The 11,750-nt window shown below is 44.6% G+C and overlaps 1 long non-coding RNA gene across 1 annotated transcript; it reads right to left on the reverse strand.

Moving 5' to 3' along the window:
* Window positions 1–8,952: 8,952 nt before the first annotated feature.
* Window positions 8,953–11,698, reverse strand: LOC126499893 (uncharacterized). Its single transcript, XR_007591203.1, has 2 exons — window positions 11,585–11,698; window positions 8,953–11,329 (listed from the first exon to the last, which is right to left on the reverse strand). It is a non-coding gene; the product is annotated as an uncharacterized lncRNA (long non-coding RNA).
* Window positions 11,699–11,750: the final 52 nt, after the last annotated feature.

Raw genomic sequence — 11,750 nt, forward strand, 5'->3', positions numbered from 1 at the left:
GGAGACCGGAAGTACTTTGGGTGGGTGGGTATTCATCCGGAAATGGCAGATCTGGGGCCACCCTAGAGACCAGGATCGTGACTTTCATGGCTTCTGACAGCCAGAAAACCTGAAAAGAGGCGTATGGAGTTCTCCGATTTCTGTATTCCTGCAGCGGATTCTCGGTGATTTGCAATTATCCTTCCCTCTTTGTCCTGTTAGATATAATCAGTCATTAAATACACTCCGAATTCCTGTTAGGTGCCAGACACTGGGCTGAAAGGTCAGAGAGCTACAGCCCACCGCTCTCGAGAGATTTAAGGTCATCCTTGTTCCTCCGCGTAGTTATAATTCCGTGACAATTCATTGATGTTTATCACTCTTCTCCATGAGCTACCTGATACAGCTGATTCAGCAAATGATTTTTTTGTTCCATGATCTTTGAACACAAAAGTGCAAACTGCCTGTAAACAAAAATGAGCCTGAGCCTTCTTCCTACCTGCTCTCGATCGCACCTTGTGTCCACTATGACCCAACCATGCTGCCTTCCCACATTTAAAATCAGCTGTTGGCTGGACTCCAAAAAAAAAATACACTTTTTTTTTAACTGACGGAAAATGTTTCTTCAGACATGTTTCCTTAAAACGTTTTGGATTTGTTGTTGTTATTGTTGTTGTTTGGGGTTTTTGTTTGTATTTCCATGTCCCCCATCACACAGGGACACACTGCATAGCCTAGGCTGATTTCCTTCAAGTTTATGATTCTCTTGCCTCAACCTCCTGAGTACAAAAATTGCAGGCATGTACTACTGTGTAATTGAGAAGCTTTGTCACCCACCCACCTACCGTTCTAAATTTCCTTGCTTCCTGATGCTTCCTCCACCCAGCAACATCTCTCTTCCTTTTTTGTGAAATCCCTTCCATTTTGTAACTCCATATCTGTTTTGCTATTCCATGTCAGTCTGGCAACCCAGTGGGATCCTGTCTCAAAAATACCTTTAAAAAGAAAGAGGAAGAAAGAGAGGAGGTGGGGTAGGCTGGGGAAGATGGTTCAGTAGTGAAGAGCACTGGCTGCTCTTCCAGACGACCTGGGTTCAATTCCTAGCACCCAAATGGCAGTTCACACCTTCCTATAACTCCAGTTCCAAGGGATATGGCACCCTCATATACACATGCAAGCAAAAGGCACCAATACACATAAAAATAAACCTTCAAAAGAAAGAAGAAGGGGAGAAAAAGGAAATCCCAGTTTCTGTTTGTACTCAGGACAACAGAGATACAAGAAGGAATTAAATCCACTCAATACTATTCAGGAGTTTACAGTCCAGTGTGCTTAATCTTCTTACTGTTAAATGCATCCTGTGAATAGTTTTGGAATGGCAATGGAGTATTAAAACCCGGGTAAAGGAAAATGGGTACAGGGAGCTGGAAAGATGGTTCCATAATTAAGGGCACTTGTTGCTCTGGTAAAGGTCTCGGGTTCTGTTCCTAGCACCCAAGGGGTTTACAACTATCCAGAACTCCAGCTCCAGGGAAGTCGATGCCATCTTCTGACCTCAGCCATCAGGCATTCATGTGGTACACATACATGAGGCAAAACATTTATACATATAAAGAAATCTTTTTCTAAGAAAATGAACACAAGGCTGGTAGTGTAGCTCAACTGATGGAGAGCCTGCTTAGCATGCACAAGGCCCTGGGTCTGATCCCCAGCATCACATAAAACAGTGTTTAGGGAGCATGCCTAAATCTCAACATTTAGAAATCAGGCTCTCAAAGTCATCCTTGTCTATGTCTATGAAGTTTAACATCAGTTTAGGACACATGAGACCTTGTCGCAAAAAAAAGAAAAAGAAGAAAGAGAGAAAGAGAAAGAAAAAATTGGGGGGTTGAAGAGATAGCTCAGCTGTTTAGAGTGCTTGATAGTCTGTCAAAGGATAGGGGTTCAATTCCTAGCACCCACATGGCAGCCTACAGCAATCTGTAACTCAAGTTCCAAGGGATCCAATTCCCTCTGGTCTCTGAGGGTATTAGGTACACACACCTTACACTTACCTATATGCAGGCAACACACACACATAAAATTAGAAAATAATAAGACAATGAATGAATAGTACCTGAGGAGAACACCCGAGGTTTTCTGTTGTCCTCACACACATGCACACAACTAAGCATACTCATTGCACATACATACAAAATAAGCTATCCACAGGTTCGATGTCTGGTCATGGCTTTGTTTCTGTTTCCAAAATGACAGTTTACCACTGTATCCTCCAGAGGAGATGAAATAAAACTTCACATGGTAGAGAGTTGAAGGGTCAGAGTCTCATAGAAGAGGCCTTGACCTCATTTACAAAGGACATACCCTCAGAATCTAACCACCTCCCAGAGTCCCCACTTTGTGTTGTTGTTTGGTTTTATTTCGGGTTTTGGTGTTTTGAGACCCGGTCCCACTGTGTAGTTATGGTTGTTCTAGAACTCACTATGTAGAACAGACTCATAGAGATCTGCCTGCTTCTGTGTCTGGAGTGCTGGCATTAAAGGTTTGCATCACCTCACACCTGAATAAAGCCCTACTTCTTACCATTATTCCATTGAAGAACGTTAGGGGGATACAGATACCCCAACAATGGCAGAGGTCAGTGGACCTGTGTACACCTAATAGAAGGTTCTGCAGACTCATTCACTGACTGGAATTCTGTGGTCCTGAGGAGCTAGAATGCTGCACATCTCAAGCTGAAATTATCTGGAGCAAAGTTTAGTTCCCTTGAGTTTTGTTGTTTCTTGGCCCTGGTGTTTCTTAGTATTTATTTTAGGCTATTTGTATGTGGTGTGTGTGCCTCTGTGGGGGCATATTCACATGAGTGTAGGTGTCCAAGGAAGCTAGAGTCCCCTGAAACTGAAGTTACAGTCAGTGGTGACTCCTCACATAGGAGACTGGAACTGAGCAAGGGTCCTCTAAAAGAACCAGCACACACCCTTAATCACTGAGCCATCTCTCCGGCCCTTACTTTAGTGGTTTTTGTTTTGTTTGAGACTGGGCTTCACACTATACCACTTGTGTCGAACTCTGCATAGTCTTTCTGCCTCAGTGTGTCTTTTGTGAGCTACCATCCCAAGCTTTTTGGTTCCTTAAAAGATATATATCCCCTGCCTCTCTACCTGACCTAGCATCACTTTGACTACCACGTGACGCTCTGGAGTGCAGTGACTTACTAACTTACTAGCAGGCCCCCAGCTTCTGCCAACCCAAGAGCTAAGAATGCCGTGAGGTGGCATCTGAGACCGACAGCAGGAGGTTTGTTAAATGCGATGAATTATACTTTCTTCTGTGATTATAAAATTATATAACTGCTTTCATGGTGGGCAGTGCCAAACAGAACAACTTGAATCTGTATCCCCTGGTCATGGTCACACATATTTAGCTCAAACCAAACTCTTGGGCCCTGTGGAGCAAGCACTGTGTTTTGCACTGATGACTCATAAGAGAGAGAGATCCATCTTAAAATTCACAGCAAAAGTATAGTAAGGCAGTGATGGGACAGGCCTTTAACCCCAGCACTCGAGAGGTAGAGACAGGAGAATCTCTGTGAGTTCGAGGACAACCTGGTCTACTGAGCAAGTTCCAGAACAGCCAGGATTACACAAAGAAATCCTGTCTCAAAACTAAAAGGAAAGTACACTGATTTTTTACAATTTTATAATGTATATCTGTAGATCCAGGGGCATATGTGGAGGCCAGAGAACAGTTTTGTGGAATCACCTGTCTCCAGCCACATTCACATGGGCTCCAGGAATCCAACTCAAGTTACCAGGGCTGTGCAGCAGCATTTTTACCAACGGAGCGGACTCACCAGCCCAAAACTGATTCCATTTGTGAAATATTTGAGAGGACTCAGGCTTTCATCAGCTCCATATCCAGAGCAGCCGTCCCTCCTAAAGTCGCTTTAGATGTGTGTCCTTCACTTGTCCTTGATATCCTGGACCTTGGGCCCACAGTTTCTTGTCTGCTTAGCCCCTCCTCCTTACTGTTCAGCCCCTAACACCTCACAGGGTCTGCACCAGCCAGTCTGCTACCTGCCATGGAGCTGCTTGGTGGGACTTCCAAGGTCAGCCTTGTGTGAGGTTCTGCTGTGCCCATGAAAGCCAGGAACTCTAGAAACAGAGCGATAGAACAAGGAAAGGGTTTGTCGTTGTTTTGTGGATCTTTTTTAAGGTGCGGTGGGGAGCAGGGAGCATTCCATCAGTGTACAGGTGCCCATGGAGGCCAGAAGAGGGCATCAGATCCCCTGAAGCTAGAGTTACAGGTAGTTGTAAATGACCCAATGTACAGGTTGGGACTAGAACTTAAAAGCGCTCTTAACCACTGAGCCATCTCTCCAGCCCCTTTGTGTTTTTATGCCGTGCAGGACTTCATGCATGCAACTGAGCTACATCCCCCAACAGCAATATTTCTTTCTTTTTTCTTCTCTTTTCTTTTCTTTTTGGTTACTGTTGTGGTCGCTGTTTTTCGCCACCACCACCCGGCTAATATTTCTTTTCTTTTAGACAGGGCTTTACTTTATAGTCTTGGCTGGTTGGGAACTGGTTGTGCAGGTCTTGAATTCAGAGAGATCTGCCTGTCTCTGCTTCTGGAATACTAGTATCAAAGGCATGAAATGGTCATGTTTTCTTAAATTCCCAGGGGTTCACGGTGCTCACTGATCTCTGACCGGGAAAAAACACAATCAACATCGCATAACCATCCCATAATGGTGTGATGTATAAAGATTAATGAATTCTACTTGTGCACACCTATTTGATACTGAAAGCATTTTCACAAAAGATTCCACAAAGCTAAGCCTGGATGTACATAACCTGTAACCCTAGGAAACAGACACAGGAGGATCACACAGGGTTGAGGCTAGCTAGTTCTACCTAGCAAATCCAGGCCAGTCAGAACTAATAATCAGATTTTATCTCAAACAGAATAATAAATGCATTTTTAATTTAAAAAAAGGAAAGAAAGGAAGAAAGACAGAAAAGATCTAAATGTCTTAGTTGCAGCAACAGCCCAGGTGTTAGACTCCTATTTCCCAACATGTTAAGTTGTTCCAAATTAAAACTTTTCTTGGGCTGGGAATTTTGTTTTGTAGTAAAGCACTTACTTAGCATATGTGATGCCCGGGGGTTCATTCCCCAGCACCACGTAAAACTGGGCATGGTGGTACATGTCTATAATTCTAGCACTCAGGAAATAGAGGGAGGATTAGAAGTTCATGGTCATCCTCACTACACAGCAGGTTAGATGTCACATGAAATTCTTTTTTTATATAAAAAAAGGGAAAAAACATGACTGATTTTTTAAAAAGCTTGTTTAAAGATTTGTGCACCTGATTTTAATCACAACTAGTCTCTGGTTGGTATTTTCTCTTTTTTTTAAGATTTTTCTAAAATTTATATGTATACAGTGTTCTGTCTGCATGTGTGCCTGCACACCAGAAGAGGGCACCAGATCTCATTACAGATGGTTGTGAGCCACCATGTAGTTGCTGGGAATTGAACTCAGGACCTCTGGAAGAGCAGCAGTGCTCTTAACTACTGAGCCATCTCTCCAGCCCCAGGTTGGTATTTTCCTGATAAGTACTTTTTAATTATAAACCTTCCTGTAACCTGTGAATGGGGGCAGCTACAGGGGAAGGATCAATACATTTTAATGAACTTTACAGTTCATTAAAACGTGGAGCTGTGTGCAAGAGAGAAGAAAGCCGCCCCAGTGAATTGAAGGACACACAAAACTCTTTCAATTTGGGGTGGGACCTCAAGCTTGGGGCCAGTCCTCCTCCACCATCACCCTTGGCTCTGGCCTGATAGCTACTCCTTGAGCCCTAGTCTAGTGGAAGGATGCAAGGGTGACGTTGCTCTGTGGAAAGAAATGTGTTGGCAGTGCTGGAAGATGGCAAGGTGGAACACAAGGTACAAACCGCACAGAAGCAGCTCAACTGTAGAACTGATGGGGGATTGCCAGAGTGCAGTTGTTCCTTAAGAGGTAAGAATTAGACCACAGAACCACCAGGACTTCTCTGTCTCTGTCTCTGTCTCTGTCTCTGTCTCTCTCTCTCTCTCTCTCTCTCTCTGTCTCTCTCTCTGTCTCTCTCTCTGTCTCTCTCTCTCTCTCTCTCTCTCCTGGTTTTTCAAGACAGGGTTTCTCTGTGTAGCGCTGGCTGTCCTGGAACTCTCTGTAGACTAGGCTGGCCTTGAATTCAGAGATCTACCTGCTTCAGTGCCTCCCAAGTGCTAGGATTAAAGGCGTGTGCCACCACTGCCTAGCTATAGCTGTCTCTTAATAGCTGGCAGAATGTCTACCAGTGGGCATGGTGGTACATGCCATTGATGGCAACACTCCAGAGGCACAGGTAGGTGGATCTCTGAGTTTGAGCCGAGCCTGTTGTCTACATAGTGAGTTCCAAGCCAGCCAGGGCTACATAGATAGACCTTGTCTCAAGAAAGCAGGAGGGAAAGGGCCAGGGAAGCTGGCTCAGCAGGTAAGAACACTGGTTGCTCTTCCAGAGGACTCAGGTTCAATTCACAGTCTCAGAACGATGGCTCACAACCATCTGTAACTACAGTTACAGAATATCCAACACCTGTTGTAGAATATTATTTTAATTAGGCAAAGAATATTACTTTAACTAGGCAAATGTAACTTGGTGTTTCCTTTGTTTAAGCTGTATTTAATGATGTAAAGGTGTGTTACATTTGTTTATGCTGCATTTGTTTAATTATGAAATGATGCTGTTTTACTTTGCCTGTCTAAGGCACCTGATTGGTCGACAAAAAGCTAAACAGCAAATAGTTAATAGTAGAGGGATAGGCAGGGCTGAAGAGCAGAGAGAACAAGTAGGAGGAAGAAGAATCTAGGCTGGGAGAAGAAGAGAGAAGAGAGAAAGAGAGAGATACACCCAGGGCCAGAAGCCAGTCAGACACAAGAAGCAGGAAAAAGGACAGGAAGGAAGTAAGGAAGCCCCAAGGCAAAACATAAAGAGAAACAGATTTAAGTAAGAGCTAAGATAAGGCTGAGCATTTATAACTAATAATAAATCTCTGTGTCATTTGTGATTTGGGAGCTAGTTGGTGACCTAAAATAAAGCCTACTATAAACACCCTCTTCTGGCCTCAATGTGTATCCATGTGGTGCATATACATACATGTAGCCAAAACACCCATAATAATAATAAAATATTTTAAAGTAACAATAATGTCCACCAATAATGGATTCCATAATTCCCATGGATACCAAAACCCATGGACGTTAAAGCCCCGTAAAATAATTTTGTTTTTGAGACAAGGTCTAAGTGTGTAACCCTAGATGTCCTGGAACTCAGAGATCCACCTGTCTGCCTCCCCAGTGGTAAACACATGGTGTAATGATTCAGCCACACAATATGGCTGACACTTCCAGGTTCCAGGGCCATGCCCTGTGGATAATCCCTCAGGCAGAAGTGCCTAATGGCCCCGGGAATATTAAAGGACCCCACATGACCCATGTACAGCATGGTTGCATCATCTATGTATGAAGCAGCTGCATGAGCCCTTGTGCAAGTGCATGAGCTCTGTCATCTGCATATGACGTAACCACGCCATCCTCCTGTGTGCATGCACTAGGCAGACCTTAAAAGCTGGTCTCCCCATAAACTCCTAGGGGGTTTGTTGAGTGTTCCATGTTTCCTTCTCACTCACACCAGGTAATTTCACATGGGACACCACACTCAGTCCTAAAATAGTTTTTATATATAAGCCTTCTGTATACTTGAGATTACCTCTTTTGTATGGGGGGGAGGGTCAAGACAGGACTTCTCTGTATAGCTTTAGAGCCTGTTCTGAAACACAGAGATCTGCATGCCTCTCAGGTGCTGAGATTAAGGGCTTGCACTACCACCATGTGGTATATAATTCTTAGTACAGTATGCATGCTGTGTAATGGCTACACTGAACTGTAGGAGGCACCCACATGACAAGAGAGTCCTTCCATACCAGTTCAGATCTGCCCACCACAGGCTGAACTACATTATCCATCTGAAATCCATGGGATACAATGTAGGTTAGTTTATCAGAAAGTTTCCCCACACTTTGGAGACAATTCTGTGGGTTTTGTGATAGAGCTTCAAGTCAGTCCAGATCTTTGCCTCAGAACAAAACAGCATTGTCTGCCCACAATAGACTTTGTTAAATATGAATGGTTATTTGCCCTTTGCCTTGGAATCAAGGCCAAAGTTTGAGTAGCAGAGCACTGTCTGAATCCAGTCTTAGGTGTTTGTTGTCTTCATGACCTTGAGAAATGGCTCAGAAACCCAGTCTTCCTCTTTAAGCCTAAAAGAAACCGGGAAAGCTAGCTTAGCTTTGTCAGGCCCTGGGTTCAAACCACAACAATAAATAAACAAACCAGGCATTGGAGGCAAAGGCAGGCAGAGTTTGAGACCAGCTGGTCTACAGAGCAAGTTCCAGGACATCTAAAGCTACATAAAGAAACCCTGCCTCGAAAAACCAAAAAAGAAAGAAGTTTTTGTTTTACATTTACTTATTCACTTCTATTCACTTCGTGTGTGTACCTTCCACACCTCAAGCATCGAAGGCAAAGGGCAGTTTGAGGAAGTGTGATCTCTCCTCCACCATCCGGGCTCCATGAGTGACCCTATGACATGTCCACTTTGGTAGCAAGCATTCTCACCCCTCAGTCAACTCATTGATCTCACATACATGGTTAAATAAATAAAACCATCAATGGGGTGGGTTGCCATAGAAGAAATTACAATTTCATAATTTCAGAGTGATAGAAAATGTTATCATTTATTTATAGCATAGACCATTTATTTCCTCAGGGGCTCCCTGAGGCAATGAAATGAAGCGTTCATTTAGCAAACCAAGCAACTCATGAGGTATGCAGCGGTTACCGTAAGCTATGCATGATCTGTGAGACTACTACACACAACCGGCAACAAAACCCCTATACAAAGTCACCACCCGCTTCAATTGTGTTCTGCTCCCCACCTTTGTTCTAGAGTAATTGCTCTTTCCCACACACCCTCTTTTCAAAGGCACAGAGAAGTCACCTGACTCCAGTTATTTAGAGACTCAAAGAAACCCTGCTGGGCACTTGCACTCAGAAATGTTCTCCAAAATTTGTAAGGAAACGCAGGCTTGTGATCCCAGCCTCTGGAGGCTGAGCTTGGACAACTGCCATTGGCCTGCCTAGTCCTTTTTCTGGTTTTGGTTTGTTTTTGTTTTAAGTAGTCTTACTAGATAGCATAGATTGATTGTCCTCAGCTCAAAATATTCCTCCGTCTCAATCTCCCAAGTGCTAGGATTCATATACTATCATACTCAGCTCTGATATTTTTGTTTCATCTTAATAAAACAAAAAACAAAATCTCACTATATAGCCCTGGCTGACCACAAATTCACTAATGTAGACCAGTTTAAAGGTGTGAGCTACCATTCCTGGTCTGGAGCTCTTTTTTTTTTCCCCTTCCAAGACGGGGGTTCTCTATGAAGCTTTGGAGCCTGTCCTGGAGCTCTGTAAATCAGGCTGGCCTGGAACTCACAGAGACCTGCCTCTGCCTCCTGAGTGCTGGGATTAAGGCGTGCACCACCACCGCCTGGTTTCCTAGAGTTCTTTTTAAATCCATGCAGTTCATTCCAAACTCCAGCTTCCCCTCTGCCCATTGCTAGCTGGGGATAGCCAGCCATTTTGGGCTTTTCAAGTCTGTCCTCTCAGGCAGCGGTGTTGCTGGAGCGAAAGCCAGACAAGCCCACCATAGCAGAGCAGGGAGCCAAACAGGAAGTGAAACTACAAAGTGTTTCATGACACTCTTAAGATACGTCAAAAAAAATTTTTTTTTTTTTTTTGCGTTTTAAAAATAGTGCAGGACGCTAAGTCTTGAGAGGATGCACACTTTGGTCCTGGGCGCAGGACACAATTCTGAAAGCCACCATTCTAGGATTTTTTCTGACTGAGAACATTCGGTAGATTACGGCTGTGCCTGTGGTCATTTTCGTATATTAATATAGACTCTTCTCGCCAAAATGCCATCTCCTCGGTGGGTTTGCTTCCCAGCTGCTGATAGGAAAGAACAGCCTTGTCCAGAAACAAGGAGGAGTCAGTTCATCCTAAATGCCTGGTTCTACCTGGAAGAGAACAGTAGCCCCAAAATAAAAAAAATTGCCATGTTGACCAGTTTTATTTGTGGGAATATCAAGTAGATGGGCCCCACAGCAAACCTGCAAAGTGGGAAATTCCACACTTCAGATGTGCTGCCACAGCCATCTTAGTTGTAGGCTTGATGGAGCTAAACGTTGTGGTGCTCTCGGGAAGTTTATCAGTTAGGAGGATGTTAAAAGTTAAAGTGGGGCTGGAGAGCTGGCTCAGCGGCTAAGAGCACTGGCTGCTTTTCCAGAGAACCTGAGTTCAATTCCCAGCACCTACAGGTGGCTCACAGTCATCTGGAGTGGGATCTGATGTCCTCTTCTCACAGAAAGTTGTACATGCAGATAGAGCACTTGTATACATAAAACAAATGAATCTTTAAAAAAAAGAAGTTAAAGCTGGCTACTAAAAGCAAGGCTGGCTTAGATGGCTCAGCAGCTAAAAAGCACATGCACACACACGCACACACACGCACACACATGCACGCACACACTATACTTTTTAAACAGGCCTAAAATCGTGATCATTTGGCTCTTGGCTACATTTGTTCTCCCACGATTCCGATGTCCTAGTCAGTCAGTCTGCAGGATCTTTACTAGAGATGTTCTTTAAAGGCCTTCAGTTCATCCAGCAAGCCCACAACAGGGCACCAGACCTGTCCTGGCCTCTCAAGCGTTCACGCAGACTGTAGCCTCCTTTTCAGATTCAGAAACAATCCCTGGGAATTGAGTGCAGCAGTCTGTGGAAGATTTTTCGTGAATCGATTTGCAATTTGGAAAGTTGCCATCCATTCAGGTTGCACTCAAACCGGTTTTTTTCCCCTCCTCAAACCCCAAAACAAACTGCAGCCAGGAGCTCTGCTCTGTTAGGTGGCAACTTCAGTCCAGATTCACAGTCTCGTCTTTTTCCCTCAGCCAACAATTTCTCTATGTAGATACCTCGGGTTTTTGTTTTGTTTTTACAGAAAGACGTGGGATTCAATTCCTAGTTATTTCCAAGAAGACTCCAATTTTGCTAGCGTTTCCATGTCGTGGTTTTCACCTTGCTCACCACAGCCCAGGTTCTATGGGACTCACACCTTCCTTCCTATTAGCTGCAGGTGAGTGAATCTTCATTAGGCTCCCCCTCCGTCCGCACCTGAAGTTAGCTATCTTCATGCGCTTTGACTCTGAAGAAGGATTTAAAGAAAGCTCTGACATAGATTCTGGGCATATATCCAATTGAAAATAAAAGGTCATCCACTAGAATTGTGTAAGTTGTACTTCATTAAAATAATAAATGGAGGCCTCCTGGATTGGTGGTGTAGTGATCAAGCCCCTCAGTGATGGGTTCCCCTGAGTCACCCCACGAACAGGCCACGCGGGGCGGCCTCCGCTAGTACCTGCCGCCCCAGGGATACCTGACTCTCCCCGGTAGCACTCACAAAGGCACCAGTCCCGAGGCGACCTCAACTTTCCCGCCCTCAGGAAAGGCTTTTCCGCTCCACGCCCGCAGGCCTCCCCCTGCACACCCGCGAGCTGCGATCCCGGGCCGCGGAAATGTGCGCCCGCCCCGCTGACGTCATCTCCCCGCCTTCTCGGCTCGCGCCT

This window comes from Alexandromys fortis, unplaced genomic scaffold (assembly GCF_014885135.2).
Source record: "Alexandromys fortis isolate MF-2015 unplaced genomic scaffold, M_Fortis_MF-2015_v1.1 scaffold_36, whole genome shotgun sequence".
Classification (NCBI taxonomy): domain Eukaryota; kingdom Metazoa; phylum Chordata; class Mammalia; order Rodentia; family Cricetidae; genus Alexandromys; species Alexandromys fortis.